This window comes from Vitis vinifera, chromosome 11 (genome assembly GCF_030704535.1).
Source record: "Vitis vinifera cultivar Pinot Noir 40024 chromosome 11, ASM3070453v1".
Taxonomy (NCBI): Eukaryota; Viridiplantae; Streptophyta; class Magnoliopsida; order Vitales; family Vitaceae; genus Vitis; species Vitis vinifera.
Window position 1 is genome coordinate 19,148,281 of NC_081815.1, and position 20,684 is coordinate 19,168,964.

Genomic DNA, 20,684 nt, shown 5'->3' on the forward strand with positions numbered 1-20,684 from the left:
CAAAATCTATAGAAATAATGAAATAGATGATAATAATAATGACGATAATAAGTAGCGGGGTAAATATGGGAATTGGAGCATGGGAAACTAGAAGTTAAGTTCGGAGATAGAACAATTGGAAATTCAAATAGCTAAATTCAGGAATCGGAATTTTGAAGAATTAGACTCTAATGATTGAAATTTTTAAGAGAAATAAATGGGTAAGTATGGAGTAATGTTACCGATTAATCAAAACAATATTTGGGTGGATGAATGTAGGATAATGATTCCAATTGAGTAACATAAGGTTTAAGCGGATTATTGAAATATTAAATTATCAAAATAAATATGGGATAATGATCCTAATAGATGGAAATAAGGTTTAAACGAAATATTGAAAAATTAGGTTAAGGCACGGGATTTTCGAAGGATTAGACTTTAAATAGATAGGTAAATAGGGGTGGATAATTCTAATGAATGAAAAATGAGATTTGAACTAATTATTGAAGAATTAAGTTAAGGCATGGGATTTTCGAAGGATTAGACTTTAAATAAGTAAAGGAACATAGGATACTAATTCTGATTAAAGAAAATAACATTTAGACAAATAGTGGGGTTTTAGGATTGAGAATTAAATTATGACATTGGATCTTTTAAAAGGGGCGGATTTTGGATAAATAAACTAATATAGGATGATAATACTAATTAACGAAAATAATCATTTAAACCGAATAAAAAGAATAGTGGAATTTTTAGGGGTTTGAAAATTAAATTAGGACATCTGGTTTCTAAAGGATTGGATTTTAAATAACTAAACTCATATAGGATGATAATACTAATTAACGAAAATAACATTTAAACGAAATAAAAAGAATAGTGGAATTTTTAGGGGTTTGAAAATTAAGTTAGAACATTGAATTTTTAAAGAGTTGGACCTGAAATGAATAAAAAGATAGGGGATAAGAATTCTAGTTAACGAAAATAACAATTAGGCGAATAATAGAATTTCGAAGGTTGAAAGTTAAATTGAGATTTTTGAAAGATTTGACTTTAAATAAATATAGGATGATGATTCTAATTGATAAAAATGAAATTTAAACAAATTGTAGAATTTTTGGGATTGAAAAATTAAATTTAAAAAAAAATATACGGAATGTTTGAAGGATTAGACTTTAAATAACTAAATAAATACGGGATTGTAACTCTAAGTGATGAAAATAAAATTGAGTTGAATTGTAGAGTTTTTAGGATTTGAAAGATTAAATTAAAACATGGAATTTTTTAAGGATTAAACTTTAAATAACTAGATAAATACGTGATAATAATTCTAATTGACGTACATGAGATTTAAACGACTTATGGAGAAATTAAATTAAGACCTGTGATTTTTAAAAGGGTTAGACTTTAAATAACTATATATGTATGAGATAATGATTCTATTTGATAAAAATAAGATTTAAACGAACTATTGAAAAATTAAATTGAGGCATGAGATTTTTTTAAAAGGGTTAGACTTTAAATAACTATATAAATATGGAATTAATCACTCTATTTAATGAAAATGAGATTTTAACGAGTATTTGAAGGATTAAATTCAAACATAGGATTTTTGAAGGATTACTTAAAGACCTAAGTTTTGAAAATGGAATGTAAAGTCTAGAATGTAGAAACTTATTTGAGTCCAATATAAATTAATTTATACAAAAGTTTTTCATATATGGTGATTAGACATAATTAAAATATAAATTATTTTGTGTTTCAAAAAACGATGTTTACCCCTAATGATTTATCCGTTAGTTATGCTCAAGTCAAATTAAAGAAGGTAGGTAATAATGTAATAAGGTGTAATAAAAAAATAAATAATAAATAGATTATGAGGATTAGGAGTTTAGAGATTTTTTTTAGAGCTGGGGCAGCCAAGTGGGCTAACCCAACATCGCCTTGGACCATGAGGGTAGCTAGTTTGAGGAACAATGAGGCTCCTCATCAATGCGTGGGCTAGGCTCCAAACCCAAGCCCAAATCCGAACCATGGGCCCGCCCCAAAACAGCCATTTCCATTACAAACTTGGGCTTGGGCTCAAATCTGCACCCGCCACCACCAGAAAAACCCACATTGCCGCCTTTGACACTTTGAGCCTGAACTTCGCCTCCTCGTTTAAGCTCGTCAGTGACGAACCGTACACCACCTTCCCCCATCGAACCTGAAGGCTCCAACTGCCCTGACCGCCGCCCCCCGACGCCGCCGGATTTCTTCAAGTCGTCTCCGGTAGTCGGCGCTGCACGTGACCCTGTCGTCGGCTGCCGCTCCTTGTGCTGATCCTGCCGCTTAGATATGTGAAGGCCATTGCTGAGCTGGTGAGATGGGATTCGCGTACCCATTGATGACTTAAAGAGAGGATCTACAGAGAGGAAGGTAGAGAAGGAGCGAAATGGAGAGGTGCTTTAGAGAGAGAAAAGGTGGTGATGGAAAGAGGAAGGGTGACGACGTGCATGTACAGTCCTCATGCTCGCGGAAGGGATGATGAAAATGAGAGGGTGGTGTTTCTGATGGGTGGTGAGATGAGGGTAGCCATGCTCATATAGTGCTGTGTTATCCATTCTTTCAATGTGGTAAAAGTGCAATCTTTTCAAAAGGCCCCAACAACACCACTATCCCCACTAAGAAGCTGTTAAGCAGGATATGGAAAGAATGGATGATTCCTTCCCATGTCTAGATCTTTTAACATTCCATGAAAAAAAAACCAACTGCATCTATGGAATTCCTGATGGTATAAACCAATGGCTGAGAAGATCCGGGTAACAAAGATGGACCAGGAACTATACCAAGCCTGAGAGATCTAGGTAAAAGAGAAAAAAAAAAAAAAAAAAAAACTTACCGAAGGACTTTTCCTGCTCATTGGGTCATTGTAAATACAGCTGCATTGTTAACCTTGGAAACTATTGTCGTCAAGTCAATAGTGGCATAACACAAAGAATCCATGGCAGACTTATGAAACATTGTACAAGTAGCTGCAGTGTAGCATAGGCTTTGTGTATCTAGCATAGAAAATACCTGGACCAAAACGAGAAGCTCCTCCTCTGCTCAGCTCGAAATCACCTCCCTATAGCTCCTCTTGCTTACAGCTTCTCCATGGCTTTCAAACTCTTCTTCTCGGTTCTCTCTCACTCTCCCTCATGCACTCAAAATTTTCCAGAACCCTCTATCTCAGGAAAAACTCACCCCCCTACCCTTACTCTGTTTTTTTCCATTTTCTCCCTTTTTTTTTCTTTTCTTTGTCTTTCCCTCAGATCCCCCCTCTATCTTCCTTGGCAAGCCACTACTTGCCCTACTGTTCCTCGCATCAGCAGCATGGCCCTCCAATCACCAGCATGGCCCCTCTATCTTGACTTGCTGCACATCCCATCTCTCGTAGCTGCCTTCATGCCGAAAGGGGTCCCCCCACTTGCCTAAGGTGCTGCTAGCTGCTAGTGATCCCGAGACACCTTTCCAATGTTATTGTATATATAAAAAAACCTAAAGTCCCCGGCCCTTGAAAGGGGGTCTACATTATGGTAAAAGCCTTTTTAGTTGTAATTTTTTTTGTCAAAATACTTTTACCAAAACTACTTTGATAGAGCATTTGAATTAAAAAATAGTTTAGTGTTTTTGAAGAAAAATTAGTTGTTCAACTTTTAAACAGTTGAAAAATTACTTATACTACTTTTTGGAGAAACATTTGATAGAAGTTTCTCTCAAAAACACTTTTAGAGAAAATGTTTTCACTTAAAATATTTAACAAAGAAAGATTGTTAAACACATTATAAAAATCAATTGAAGTGATTTTTTAGATTTTTTAAAGGAATTTTTAAATTTTACTAATATTAAAAAAAAAATTATTAGTTCCACAATCACTTTTGAACTAAGAAATCTTAAGCCCAATTTGGTAATTATTTTTGAAAAGAGTTTTTTATTCTTTAGAATAAAAAAAGAAAAAGAAAATAAGTTTAACAACTAGAAAATAGTGAATAATTTTTTGTTCGTAAAAATAAAGAGAAATTTCTGTTTTTAAAAGCAATATGGTATTTTTAAATAATTTATTTTAATTATTTTTTGAGATTTATTTTAAAAAATAATTATAAAAATATAAAGTATGATTAAAAATAAAGCACCATATATAAAATTTATTTAAAAATATAAAGTAGATTGAAAACATTTTAGGTTTTTCTCCACAGATTTGTTCTGTAAAAAATTAGAGAACAATTTTAAAAAATAAATATTCTCTAACCATTTTTTTTTAATAAAAATAAAATTTAATTTTGTAGTTTTAAAATCTGTTTAGAGTCACATGTACATGTAGATAAAAAGCAAAAGTTGGCATGAATTGAATCAAAGTGAGGAAAAGAAAGGACATATATCCTTAATTATGACATCTAACAAACCACACAACTGGGCCATTGACACCCACATCAAAATATTAATAGCAAGAGTTCCCTACTCCTTGTGCCTATAAATTGTTGAAATTGAAAGATGATTACAACTGCACGTTTTGCTTCACAAATCCTTTTCATTTCTTTGCAAATTGTCATATTTGGAGGTTGCAATTTAATGGGTGTGGTGTTTATCACTTTACATGATGGCTTCAAAAATTAATGCCTATTGGATACAGTTAGGTTGGAAAATTTATTCTATGGGTTTGTTTCCAGAGTATTTTTAATGGAAATTCTTAATTTAAAAAACATGTTTGACCTTTTTTAAAAAAAAAATAGTTTTTAAAATCTGAGATATTTTCAAATGTTTTTATAGTCTTTTGAGGAATAATTAAAAATATAAAGGATAATCTAAGAACTTTGTATTATATAAGAGGGCATACTACTTTGATGAAAAATATATCGAGAGAAATATTTTCCTGTTTGAATTTTTAATCAAAATTTGTTCCTAAAAACATTTGAAAAATATTCTTAAGAGCAGTGAATTTTTTTTTTTTTTAAGTTATTAATGTTTACAGGTGGTATAATAACAGTGGAATTAATAATAATAATAATACTTTCTTGGTCTTTTTTAAAGTTATTAATGTTTACAGGTGGTATAATAATAGTGGAATTAATAATAATAATAATAAGTCTTGGACTTTTTTTAAGTTATTAATGTTTACTGGTGGTATAATAATAGTGGAATTAAAAATAATAATAACAACAAATTTTGTTAGAAAATTTAAATATGAAAAACAAATGAAAATATTTCAAGCTTGTTATAAGAAATAACTTATTTTCGGAACAAATTATAAAATAAAAAAAATTGTCAAATTTGTTAAATATGTTTCTATTTTTTTAAAAATGTGTTATATTAACCAAAAAAAAAAATTAAGAATAGTTTAAAAACGAGTTTTCTCTTCATTTTGGATCATAATTTACCTTCTTTTTTTTTTTTTTGTAGAATAGTTTTATAAATTACCAAATATTTTATCAACCAAAAGTCAGAAATCTCATGTTAAATCGTAAAGAAGAAAATGTAGACAAACATAAATCCATTGTTGATCTTGAAAAAATATGGTTCTTCTAAGGCAATATAGGAGTAAACCACCTATCTGTTTTTTTTTTTTTTTGTCAGAAAAAAAAACTAAAAGATACCACACTTCAATTTCCTCTATGCCTTAGGGACACATACCCATTGGGTTGTTGGGCCACATGTGTTTTAGGCCCATAATATGAGACACATGTAACTTGACCTCTACATACAAAGTGACCCGTACTTAATAAATATAATATATAGATAGCTTAATCATAAACAATTATTAATGTATGTGAGTTTATAATTATTTTAACATTTTTTTTCCTAAATGAGTCCAAAAAAAAATAAAATGAAAAGATTAAACAGTAAGGGAACTTTTTTCTTCAAATTAACTATTTTAAAAAAAATCGTAGGTCTTTATAAAAACAAAAAAAATTAGTTATGTCTGATTTTCATAAACATAAGATAAGAAAAAAATTATTAATAAAAATTATTTTCTCATGTCTAATTTTATCATGAAAAATATAAAATAAATAAATTTAATTAAAATTTTATGTATTTTTAAATTATTTAATCCATATACAAGAGTAAAAATAATGTAATGAGTTTGAAGTCACAAAAAAAAAATAAAGAAAATATTTTTAAAAAAAAATATATATGATTCTCTCTCTCAAAATCTTGGTCTTTTATTTATATATATATATTCATTGAAAAAAAAACTGATTTTACCCTAAAAAAAATACTGACCTTCCCCTAAAAAAAATTCTCATTTTCCATTTAAAAAACAAAATTTGATTTTTCCCTAAAAAATTATGACTTTATCCTAAAAATCCTAATTTTTTTTTTTTTTGAAAAGAGAAATTTGATTTTCCCCTAAAAACTTCTGATTTTCCATCAATAATTCTGATTTTTCCCTTAAAAATTTCTAATTTTCTATTTTAATTTTTTTCTCTATTTTTCTCTTAAAAATTTGTAATTTTACTATATTTTTTTCTCCCTTTCCAAAAATAAAATAAAATAGATATAAAAAGGGAGAGTAAAAAAAAAATTCTAATTCAATGACTTAAAAATCTTGGAATAAAATATGGGACTAAAACTTTGGATAAAAAGGCACTTGGACAAATTTTGGGATCTATAATAAGAAAGGAAAAAAATATCTTTAAATGAAATTATTTTATTATATTTGGTCATACCTTTAAAAATATAAAGATTATGCTTGGTTCACCCAAAGTTTAAGGAAAAAGAAAATATGAAAAGTAGAAACAAAGAAAAAGTAAAATAAAAAAAGGATTTAAAATTAATAAATTATTTTTATATGCTAGTTTTAACTTATTTATCTTCTTTCAATTCTTTTATATAAAGATTAAATGATTTAAAATGAATAAAATTTTAACTAATTTTAATTATATTTGACTTTCATCACTATTTTTCATTATAAAACCAACTATGAAAAAAATCATTTCCTTTGTATTTTTTTTAATACTTCCTTGAAACCAAACATAATAGAAAGAAATTAAATATAATTAATTTTTTATAAAAATGTATATATTTTTAAATTATTTAATCTTTTTTAGAACGGTGAAAATAATTTTAGAACAATTAAAGTAAATAAAATGAGTTTTAAATAATATACAAACATAATTTATTGACTTTAAATTTATTGTTTATGTTTCTTCTACTTTTGTATTATGTCCCATTCTATGAAAGCACTAAGAGGAAAAAGATATTACTCTATATTTGGTTTTGGAAAATAGTAAGAAAAAAATGTTAAAGAAAATGATTTTTTATATTTGGTTTTATTATTAAAATATAAAAGTAATTTTACTCTATTTTTTTCTCCCTTTCCAAAAATAAAATAAAATAAATATAAAAAGAGAGAGTAAAAAAAAAATTCCAATTCAATGACTTAAAAATCTTGGAATAAAATATGGGACTAAAACTTTGGATAAAAAGACACTGGACAAATTTTGGGATCTATAATAAAAAAGGAAAAAAAATATCTTTAAAGGAAATTATTTTATTACAGTTGGTTATACCTTTAAAAATATAAAGATTATGCTTGGTTCACCCTAATTTTAAGGAAAAGGAAAATATGAAAAGTAGAACCAAAGAAAAAGTAAAATAAAAAAAGGATTTAAAATTAATAAATTATTTTTATATGCTAGTTTTAACTTATTTATCTTCTTTCAATTCTTTCATATAAAGATTACATGATTTAAAATGAATAAATTTTTAACTAATTTTAATTATATTTGACTTTCATCACTATTTTTCATTATAAAACCAACTATGAAAAAAATCATTTCCTTTGTAATTTTTTTTAATACTTCCTTGAAACCAAACATAATAGAAAGAAATTAAATATAATTAATTTTTTTATAAAAATGTATATATTTTTAAATTATTTAATCTTTTTTAGAACGGTGAAAATAATTTTAGAACAATTAAAGTAAATAAAATGAGTTTTAAATAATATACAAACATAATTTATTGACTTTAAATTTATTGTTTATGTTTCTTCTACTTTTGTATTATGTCCCATTCTATGAAAGCACTAAGGGGAAAAAGATATTACTCTATATTTGGTTTTGGAAAATAGTAAGAAAAAAATGTTAAAGAAAATGATTTTTTATATTTGGTTTTATTATTAAAATATAAAAGTAATTTTACTCTATTTTTTTCTCCCTTTCCAAAAATAAAATAAAATAAATATAAAAAGAGAGAGTAAAAAAAAAATTCCAATTCAATGACTTAAAAATCTTGGAATAAAATATGGGACTAAAACTTTGGATAAAAAGACACTGGACAAATTTTGGGATCTATAATAAAAAAGGAAAAAAAATATCTTTAAAGGAAATTATTTTATTACAGTTGGTTATACCTTTAAAAATATAAAGATTATGCTTGGTTCACCCAAATTTTAAGGAAAAGGAAAATATGAAAAGTAGAACCAAAGAAAAAGTAAAATAAAAAAAGGATTTAAAATTAATAAATTATTTTTATATGCTAGTTTTAACTTATTTATCTTCTTTCAATTCTTTCATATAAAGATTACATGATTTAAAATGAATAAATTTTTAACTAATTTTAATTATATTTGACTTTCATCACTATTTTTCATTATAAAACCAACTATGAAAAAAATCATTTCCTTTGTAATTTTTTTTAATACTTCCTTGAAACCAAACATAATAGAAAGAAATTAAATATAATTAATTTTTTTATAAAAATGTATATATTTTTAAATTATTTAATCTTTTTTAGAACGGTGAAAATAATTTTAGAACAATTAAAGTAAATAAAATGAGTTTTAAATAATATACAAACATAATTTATTGACTTTAAATTTATTGTTTATGTTTCTTCTACTTTTGTATTATGTCCCATTCTATGAAAGCACTAAGGGGAAAAAGATATTACTCTATATTTGGTTTTGGAAAATAGTAAGAAAAAAATGTTAAAGAAAATGATTTTTTATATTTGGTTTTATTATTAAAATATAAAAGTAATTTTACTCTATTTTTTTCTCCCTTTCCAAAAATAAAATAAAATAAATATAAAAAGAGAGAGTAAAAAAAAAATTCCAATTCAATGACTTAAAAATCTTGGAATAAAATATGGGACTAAAACTTTGGATAAAAAGACACTGGACAAATTTTGGAATCTATAATAAAAAAGGAAAAAAATATCTTTATTAATGCTTAAGAGCAGTGATACCACACTTCAATTTCCTCTATGCCTTAGGGACACATACCCATTGGGTTGTTGGGCCACATGTGTTTTAGGCCTATAATGTGAGACACATGTAACTTGACCTCTACATACAAAGTGGCCCATACTTAATAAATATAATATATAGATAGCTTAATCATAAACAATTATTAATGTATGTGAGTTTATAATTATTTTAACATTTTTTTCCTAAATGGGTCCAAAAAAAAATAAAATGAAAAGATTAAATAGTAAGGGAACTTTTTTCTTCAAATTAACTATTTTAAAAAAAATCGTAGGTCTTTATAAAAACAAAAAAATTAGTTATGTCTGATTTTCATAAACATAAGATAAGAAAAAAATTATTAATAAAATTTATTTTCTCATGTCTAGTTTTATCATGAAAAATATAAAATAAATAAATTTAATTAAAATTTTATATATTTTTAAATTATTTAATCCATATACAAGAGTAAAAATACTGTAATGAGTTTGAAGTCACACAAAAAAATAAAGAAAATCTTTAATATATATATATATATATATATATATATATATATGATTCTCTCTCTCAAAATCTTGGTCTTTTAATTAATTAATTAATATATATATATATATATATATATATATATATATATATATATATATATATATATTCACTGAAAAAATCTGATTTTACCCTAAAAAAAATTCTGATCTTCCCCTAAAAAAATTCTCATTTTCCATTTAAAAAAAAAAATTTGATTTTTCCCTAAACAATTATGAGTTTATCCTAAAAATCCTAATTTTATATTTTTTTTAAAAAAGAGAAATTTGATTTTCCCCTAAAAACTTCTGATTTTCCATCAATAATTCTGATTTTTCCCTTAAAAATTTCTAATTTTCTATTTTAATTTTTTTTCTCTATTTTTCTCTTAAAAATTTGTAATTTTACTGTATTTTTTTCTCCCTTTCCAAAAATAAAATAAATAAAAAGGGAGAGTAAAAAAAAAAATTCTAATTCAATGACTTAAAAATCTTGGAATAAAATATGGGACTAAAACTTTGGATAAAAAGACACTTGGACAAATTTTGGGATCTATAATAAGAAAGGAAAAAAATATCTTTAAATGAAATTATTTTATTATATTTGGTTATACCTTTAAAAATATAAAGATTGTGCTTGGTTCACCCAAAGTTTAAGGAAAAGGAAAATATGAAAAGTAGAAACAAAGAAAAAGTAAAATAAAAAAAGGATTTAAAATTAATAAATTATTTTTATATGCTAGTTTTAACTTATTTATCTTCTTTCAATTCTTTTATATAAAGATAAAATGATTTAAAATGAATAAATTTTTAACTAATTTTAATTATATTTGACTTTCATCACTATTTTTCATTATAAAACCAACTATGAAAAAAATCATTTCCTTTGTATTTTTTTTTAATACTTCCTTGAAACCAAACATAATAGAAAGAAATTAAATATAATTAATTTTTTATAAAAATTTATATATTTTTAAATTATTTAATCTTTTTTAGAACGGTGAAAATAATTTTAGAACAATTAAAGTAAATAAAATGAGTTTTAAATAATATACAAACATAATTTATTGACTTTAAATTTATTGTTTATGTTTCTTCTACTTTTGTATTATGCCCCATTCTATGAAAGCACTAAGGGGAAAAGGATATTACTCTATATTTGGTTTTGGAAAATACTAAGAAAAAAATATTAAAGAAAATGATTTTTTATATTTGGTTTTATTATTAAAATATAAAAGTAATTTTACTCTATTTTTTTCTCCCTTTCCAAAAATAAAATAAAATAAATATAAAAAGAGAGAGTAAAAAAAAAAAATTCCAATTCAATGACTTAAAAATCTTGGAATAAAATATGGGACTAAAACTTTGGATAAAAAGACACTGGACAAATTTTGGGATCTATAATAAGAAAGGGAAAAAATATCTTTAAAGGAAATTATTTTATTATAGTTGGTTATACCTTTAAAAATATAAAGATTATGCTTGGTTCACCCAAATTTTAAGGAAAAGGAAAATATGAAAAGTAGAAACAAAGAAAAAGTAAAATAAAAAAGGATTTAAAATTAATAAATTATTTTTATATGCTAGTTTTAACTTATTTATCTTCTTTCAATTCTTTTATATAAAGATTAAATGATTTAAAAATGAATAAATTTTTAACTAATTTTAATTATATTTGATTTTCATCACTATTTTTCATTATAAAACCAACTATGAAAAAAATCATTTCCTTTGTTTTTTTTAATACTTCCTTGAAACCAAACATAATAGAAAGAAATTAAATATAATTAATTTTTTATAGAAATTTATATATTTTCAAATTATTTAATATTTTTTAGAACGGTGAAAATAATTTTAGAACAATTAAAGTAAATGAAATGAGTTTGAAATAATATACAAACATAATTTATTGACTTTAAATTTATTTTTTATGTTTTTTCTACTTTTGTATTATGCCCCATTCTATGAAAGCACTAAGGGGAAAAAAACATTACTCTATATTTGGTTTTGGAAAATACTAAGAAAAAAATGTTAAAGAAAATAATTTTTTATATTTGATTTTATTATTAAAATATAAAAGAAAATCAAATATAATTTGAATTAGGTTATATTTTTAAATTATTTAATCTTTATATAAAAGAGTAAGAAGAAGTAAAATGAGTTTAAAATTTGACTTTAAATACGTGTAGACCCCTTTTTGCAAACCAAGTCCTAGTTTTTTTATATTATTATTGTTGCTTTTATAATTTGCATCAAAGGGTATTTCATGGCCACTCGGGTAAGAGTTAAAAATTTTCTTTTGAAGTGAGGGACCTCTTCCTGGAGGAGCCAAGCTGCATGGACATGTGGCAAAAAGCATGGCTCACCATGGGGGTGGTTGAAGGTGATGACATCCTCCTGAATAAGAAGCAATGGAGTAGGTAGTGGCTCGTGGGAGAAGGAGGCAAGGTCGGCTGATTTAGGGGGGACTGAGACATGAGAGAGGGATAGGTGGGGGAAAGGAAATTTTGAGAGAGTTTGAGAGAGAGAACCTGAGAAGAGGTGAGGTGGGTTGCTGGAGAGGAAGGAGAGCTCAAGGACAATTCAATCCGATTCTAGGAGACGCTTTAGGTTTGTTCACTGTGAGCCATATATTTCATTATTTTGTGTGCTATTCTGCTGGACGTTTTTGGGTCGTTTATGCACCTTTTGCTGCAAGTTATTCCTCTGTTTCCTTGATTTAGTTTGAAAAACTGGTGAGTGTTTTTTTTTTTTTTTAAATGCTTTGAATCTGCTTAACATTTCTTTCCACCTGTATCCAACTCATTGATCATCATGAAATGGAGCTAGATTTAACAGTGTGTTTTTCTCCTATATATGCTTTGTTTTTTTCTTCACTTTCTTATCTGTTTATGGTGTTTTTGGAGTGTTGGGTATCACATAAATGCTGATGAAGTCATCGTCTTCCTTCTCCTTTGCATGGCCAAGCACGACCACGGTGAACCTTCATTTCACCGTTTTCCCAACCTTCATACTCTTATCATACCCATCACTATTCCACCACTCTCCTATCTTTCATACCCGCTAAACCCATTTCTTTCACTATAAACCCATTTCATCACTGATAACCCATACTCTTCATACCCATTTTTCCATGCTCTCATTACCCATCATATCCTTCGCCATGCCAACATCCCCATACCCACCACCTCCACTATCGAATCATTTCCAATAAGTCGACCAATATCCTTTACCCCTGAACCCATCACCATATCAAACCACATTCTCGCTCATCCTTACCTCCTTATCTTATGTTGTCCTTGTTCTCATTTAGTCTCTGCCATGGCTTTTTGCTTCTTCTCATACGCTATGCCTCTCATCTTGGCCTGAGCATCACGAACCTCTCGAAGCTACAACCTCACAACATGTGCGCCGAACGGGTTGGTCTCCGATAAGCTCCCGTTCTCCTCGAAAGCTGCCTGGAGGTGGCTAACGAGTACTTCCAAGCTTCCCTAAGTTTGTTAGAGTGGGCACAGACGCGAAACCGACCAGTGTAGGTGGCCGAAGAAGGGATACATCCGGGTGTGCACCTTCATCTTCTCGAACTAATCGAGGTATCGCAAAAAAAACTCCAACAACTTCATTGCGGAGCGAGCAGTGTTGGTCTGATTATGCCAAGTCGTGGCGCGTTCCTTTTGCGCTGGATTCAGTTGTGAAGCCTGCGTTCTATTCGGCGGATTCGACTTCGGATTCCAGTTCTGTGCCGAGCACTCCGGTGCGGTCAGGGATGGTGTAATGACCAGGTATTTTATGTCACGTTAGTATTTTTAGTTTGAAAAGTCTTATTTTGAATGATGGTTGAAAAGTCAAAAAGAAAAGTGTCTGAAGAACACGTGTTAGTTTTGGATTGGTGAAATTCAATTTATTGTGTTTGGTCAATTAGGTGAGTTGAAAATTTTATGTCATGTCAGCTTTAGGGTGGAAATTTCTTAGGATTTTAGTAATTGGGAATTTCCGGAAAAGAAAAAAAAAACGAAAACAAAAATGAAAAGTTAATTAATTAAAATTAATTAGAATTAAAAAAAATAGATAATTAAATTAAATTCCTTATTACTAAAAAAATTGAGAAAAATATTAAATTGTGTGTTTTATAAAAATAAAGAGAAAAGAAAAAAAAAAAAAAGGGAGTAATTTGGGCTTGGATGAAATAGGGTTTTAAAAGGAAAAGAAATGGGCTTGAGTGGGCTTATTTAAAAGGAAAAGGAATGGGCTTGAGTGGGTTGTTTAAAAGGAAACGAAATGGGCTTGAGTGGGCTGTTTGGTAAGTGAATTAAAAAGAAATGAGCTTAAGTGGAAAAGAAGGGAACAGTAGCAGATCTGGGAGAAAAGGGGCGACGACACTGTAGAAAATCTCACCTCGCCGGAGCTTTGACCGGTCGTTTGGGTGGTCAAACGACCTCCGTTTCAGCTTAGATTTGGAGGGGGTGTTCTATTCGACGAGGGGAACAATCCTACGATGGCCAATCGTATTTTTAGCGGCTGAATTCTTAGATATGTGGTAGGGGACCCTAACCCTAAAACTTAAATTTTTATGTTTTTCCCTTGAAAAAAATTGTAAATATTGTCATTATGAGTTAATTAGGAATTATGGGGATTGTATGAATTTTTCTAGAATATTTGGAATTTGTTTGGAATTTTTGTAATTGCGGGAAATTGATTTTGATTGATAATTAATTGTTTTGAATTGTAAAAAAATTATTGGAAGGGTTGAAAAATTCCAAAATTAAGGCTAAATTTCAAAAATAGTGATTGGTGAATTTTTAGGCATTAGTTAGAAAATTTTTGGAATTTTTATGATAGAAAGTTAGTTAATTTCGAATATTAGAAATTATTATAATGGTTGAAAAATTCCGTAAGTATGGTAAAATTTCAAGATTTTTGATATGCAAATTTTTGAATATTTATTTGGGATATTATCAGAAATTTTAATGTGTGAAATTATTTTATTGGATTATTGGGGAATGTTGAAATTGTTGAATTATTGAGGAACCTTGGAATTGTGGCATTCATTTTCATCATGGTTATGTGGAAAATAAATAAAATTATGAAGATTGTGAAAAGTGTATGAAATGGAAAAAAAAAAGAAAAGAAATAGTGATGAGAAGTGAAAGCCGTGTGGAGCGAATTAAGAAGGGAGAGAGATCCTTAGGGTGAAAGACCCAAAAGTTACCCCGGGAAGACTCCGAATGGGGAGTGTATTTGGGTGCGGACGCTTATCCTTCGGTGAAAGCCCAAGAACAATAGTGCATTGTATGACTGTGTGTCATACGTTCATGTGCATTCATGTAATTGTTGAATATTGTGAAATTGTGTATAAAATTATATATTAAACTATGTGGTTTGATTGATATTGTTGAATTGTCCTGTGGTGTTGAAGTGTTCTTTTCGTATTCTTTGAAACTTAGTAATCCCCTTAACCCCTTGGGTGTTAGGCACCCTACTAAGCAATGTGGAAATGCTCACCCCTTCCTTGTTACACTTTTTTAGATGCAGATATCTCTCTTGAGGATCCACAGGTGGAGCAGGAAGGACTTCAGGATGCTCCTGGAGCGGCCTAGTGGAGCGTGACATTTTCTGTTATTGTGTTTTTTGTTTGGATTTTGGGATTTGTTTTAGTAATTATGACTCATGGATTTGTTATGAAGCTTTATTTTGATTAAGTGTTAATTGTGAACTTTTATTTTGAACTATAATGAATATTTATTTAATCTTGTTGTTTTGAGTAGTTTTGGGATATTGTGGTTTATGAGAATTCTAGTGGGATGTATAAAAAAAAAATCCAAAGTGTTTTGGTTGACTGCCAACGTGGAATAAAAGGAACCCTTAGGGTCAAACCTTTGACCTGGGGTCACGGGTCAAATTTTGGGTCGCCCGGAATTTGGGTCGTGACAGATGGCAAGGTCGAAGATGTCGGGAGTGGTGTTGAGGTCCGACTGGAAGGAATTAACGGACGAGAGAGTGAAGGTTTGTGAGTGTATGATGCGTTCTCTCGAGTCGGATCAGAATAGCTATGTTTTTAAGCAAGTGGCGGGATATTTGGCTACAAAGAAACTCAGTTTTGTGTTGTTGGTAAGGAATGATGAGTGTGGGCCCCACTCTTACATGGCCATGGTCTCTGCACCACCTAAAAGACCATATCTCATTATTTATTTATTTTTTATTATTCTTCATACCTTAATATCAAAGTTTAATTTTTCAAGTTTCCAATCCTTAAAACTTAATTTTTCGAAATTCTATTCTTAAATTTACTTTTTAAAATAATTTTCCAAAATTCTAATTTTTGAGTTTAAATTTTCGAAACCCCAATTTCTCTTGAATTTAATTTCTAAAATTCCAATTCTTAAAAATAATTTTCCAAAATTCCAATTCTTAAATTCAATTTTCTGAAACTCCAATTTCTTAAATTTAATTCTTCAAAGTTCAATCCTCGAAATAATTTTCTAAGGTTCTAATTTTAAATTTAATTTTCCAAGATCCAAAATTTTAAATTTAATTTTCTAAAAATTCCATAATTCCGAATTTAATTTTTAAAATGTCACCTCCAAATAAATTTTTGAAACTCCATTCCTTTCAAATCAAATATTCAAAAATTCAATTCTCAAATAATTCTTCAAAATTCTTTTTTCTTAGATTTAATCTTCAAATTTCCATTTTCAAATAATCTTTTTTTGAAATTCTGATTCTCAAATTTAACTTCTAAAACTTTTATTTTTATTTTTTATTTTATAATTCTTCGAAATTTCGATTTTCAAAATTAATTTCCAAATTTCGAATTTTCTCATTTATTTACTTAATCATTATTATTTTCGTTATTTATTTATTTATTTATTTATTTATCTATTTTTAAAATTCCGATTTCCAAATTTAATTCACAACTTTCAAAATTCCAAATTTTCAATTTCTGAATTTGATTTTCAATTCCCAAAATTCCAATTTTCACATTTATTTATTATTATTATCATTACCGTTATTATTATTATTATTATTATTATTATTATTATTATCATTATTGTTTTATTTATTTTTTTTTTTGAAGAAAAATTTCATCTTCAAATAATTTTCAAGTTTCCAATTTCTATAATTTAATTTTCAAAACTTCGATCCTCAAGTAATCTTCCATTTCTCTTGATTTTACATAAGTAAGAATAAATTTTCTTAATTCCGAAATAATGAAATTTGTGAGACCAATTCATGTTAGATAAATTGAGTTTTGGTAAGGGCCCTACCTATGAGTTTTCTCTTCTGATTGTTGATTGTTATATTTAATGAATGTTGCTTAATCTTAGTCTTGTTCTTTGATTTGCATGTGATAATTTTATACTTGAACTAACATTGTTTCCATAATAGCGCATAATGGCTTGCTGCTAAGGTACGCACCCACTCACACTTTGATCGTTCTCCATGCACGTTTTGGCTCCAAGTGTATGATCACTTCTTGGTATATGTGTTTGATAAATCAATTGTCATATGTGCTTCATTTCATCAGTAGAGACCCATTTTTAGGGACTTAGAGGGGTGTTATGGTCTTTACTATACCTTCCTAATAAGTAACCTGACCCCCGAGCCCGATTTGATTTTTCACAGACCACATTTTCCAAATAAGGAGTCATACTTAGAGTTTTCTTTCTTATTTTGTTTACCCTTTAAAAATAAAACAAAAATAAGTGGCGACTCCAAGTCTTTTTTCTAAAATTAAAAAAAAAACATATAATAATAATAATAAATAATAAATCATTTTCAAGTAGAAAACGAGTTTGCCATTGAGTGGAAGTGCATGAACCGAAATACAGGGTCCACAAAATGATGACTCTATTAGGGATCAACTAGAGGGTTAAGCTTAAACTTAAGATGAGGCAAATGTGGCGTTTGATGGGTCGATCAGTGGGTACCTATCTCTTGATTGCACATTGAGAGCTCTTGGTATCATTGGACGCATGCTTGGTTATTGTATTCATTTGGGACATTGACATGCTAATTGTGTTGATTGAGGATTCTGATATAGCGATGTTTCTATGCTTCATTGCTATATTCGTTTGAGACATTGACACGTTGATTGTATTGATTGATTATTTTGCTTGTCTTAGCATAGTGACTTTGATTTTGTCATGATTGTTCTGTTCACTTCACATGCATAGACTTACTGTTGTATATCATTTGACTTGATGTGTTGATTCTCTGGCTTGGATATTATCTTGATCATCTTTGAGCATGTTGTATTTGTCATTATTCATTTTGATTGTCATAGCTTGTATATGGACATGAGTGGTATATTCATACTTTGCTTGATTGTATGTTGCATGACTGCTCTCCTCTGTGTGATTGCATGCCGCTTGTCCGTGTTGGCCGCACATCAATCCTCTTACCTCCAACCCTCTAGTTTCGGTCATTTCCTGATAATTTTATACTTGAGTTAACATTGTTTCCATAATAGCGCATAATGGCTTGCTGCTAAGGTATGTACCCACTCACACTTTGATTGTTCTCCATGCACATCTTGGCTCCCTGTGTATGATCACTTCTTGGTATCCGCGTTTGATCAATCAATTGTCATATGTGCTTCATTTCATCGGTAGAGACCCATTTTTAGGGACTTAGAAAGGTGCTACGGTCTTTACTGTACCTTCTTAATAAGTAACATGACCTCCGAACCTGATTTGGTTTTTCACAGACCACCTTTTCTAAATAAGGAGTCACACTTAAAGTTTTTTTTCTTCTTATTTTGTTTATCCTTTAAAAATAAAACAAAAATAAATGACGACTTCAAGTCATTTTCTAAAAAAAAAAACATATAATAATAATAATAATAATAAAATAATAAATCATTTTCAAGTAGAAAGTGAGTTCACCATCGAGTGAAAGTGCATGAGCCGAAATGCGGGGTTCACAATACGTTTTTTATTTATTTATTTTCTTTCGTTTTTTTATCCTTCCACTTTTTCCTTCTATTTTCTTTTTTTTTACATTTTCTCTTGAAATTTTCAAGAACTAAATATGACTTAAGGAAAATGATTTTCTTATTATTGTTTTATTATAAAAATATGAAATAAATAAATAAATATAATTAAAATAATTAGAAACTTATGCGATCTCACTTATATAGAAAAATTAAAATAAGTGAAATGAATATGAAGTACCATATGAAAATAATTTATTCACTTTAAATATATTTTTATTTTTCTTTACTTTTTATTTTTTTCTACTTTTCCTTTCTTTTTTTTTTTTTCCTATTTTTCCTCAAGTCTTGAAGGAACCAAACATAATCTAATACATTCCATTTTCTACTACTATTTATTTTTTTAATCTTTTACCCTCATATTTTCCCGGTAAGTAAACATATATTATTGATTGGAATGGAGGGGACTCAAATTTTGATCCTAGACAAAAGGTCCTAGTCAACAAAGAGGATAGTCATTAGCCACTCAACATTTATGGCCAATTTATATCAAACATTATTGACATGTTTGATAACTATTTTCAAAAATAGTTCTACAAAAATTATTTTTGATAATAGTTTTCTGTTATATGATATTTTGTAAAGAAAAAATATGTTTGAAACTTCAAATGTTTTTAATCTATTTTTAATATTTTTAAATATGTTTCAAAAATAATTTTTATGCTTAATGTTTTTTTAATCATTTTACATCTTTTGCATAATTATTTTTTTAAAACAACCTTTGGAAAATAAATAAAAAAACAAAAAAAAAATTAAAAATGTTATCTAAAAATACCTTATTTTTTTGTTTTTAAGAACAAAAAACGCAAAACAATTTTGGGTTGTTAAACATGCTTTCCTATTTTTTTTTTTTTTTTTGAAGAATAGAAAATTGCTTTTAAAAATAGTTGTCAAATAACCCTATATCTTTTCATGTTACAAAAACCAATCGTGTTTGATAATTATTAACAAACATAATTTTCTATTTTTTGGAATAGAAAATATTTTTAAAATTTTAAAATTATGTTTAACGGATTTTGAATTGAAGATAGATTGAGAATTGAAAATATGATTATTTTTCAAAATAAATTTGAGGTGTTTTTTATAGAGTGTTTTGAAAAATACTTGAATATACAAAGAATAGATTGTAAACATAGTATTATCTAAATTTGTATATTGCTTTCATGTAAGATTAATTGAGAAAATGGTTGGCAAGAGTTGAATTCTTAAAAATGATTTTGTTTCTAAAATTCTAAAAATAAAAAATAAAATTACTTTTGACCAAGTGTTATCAAAAACTATTATTGAGATTTTTTTTAATACATAATAAATTAGAGCCATATTATTATTATTTTTTTTTCCTTTTAGATTGCGTTAAACTTTAATGTTTTTAAGGAAAGATTTTTAGTTCTGTGTTATGTCTCTTATGTATCTAAGTGGGTCTTTAGTAAACCAACTTTTAAAGTGATTTAATAACTTAATTTAAGTTATTAATTAAATTAAGTATGTTTAGTAAAATAAATTAATGATATGATTTAGAGTAAAAAACAATTTTAAGTAATAAGTAAAAACAATTAACTTATTTTTAAGTTTATATCTTTATTTTACCTTTTTACCCTTATTTATCCTAATTACCTTAAGGATCTCATTTGCTACTCCATGACCTCCATTCTTACTCAACTTCCTTTGCCCTAATTATAATTTATGAGAATAAATATATAAATTTGATGACTTAAAATATATTTTAAATTAATTTTATCAAATAACTTAAAAATAAAAATTAAATAATAAGTTTTAAGTTAATAACTTAATTATAATTTAATTTAAAGTCAACTTAAGTCATTAAGTAATAAGTATTAAGCTTTATCAAACATTCCCTAAGGTTATATTTGATTCTTGAAAAGTTTGAGGGAAAATGTAAGGGAAAGAAAATAGAGAAGAAAAGTAAAAGGAAAGAGAAAGAGAAAGTGAAGGAAAATAAAAAATAGATTTAAAATAAATAAATAAT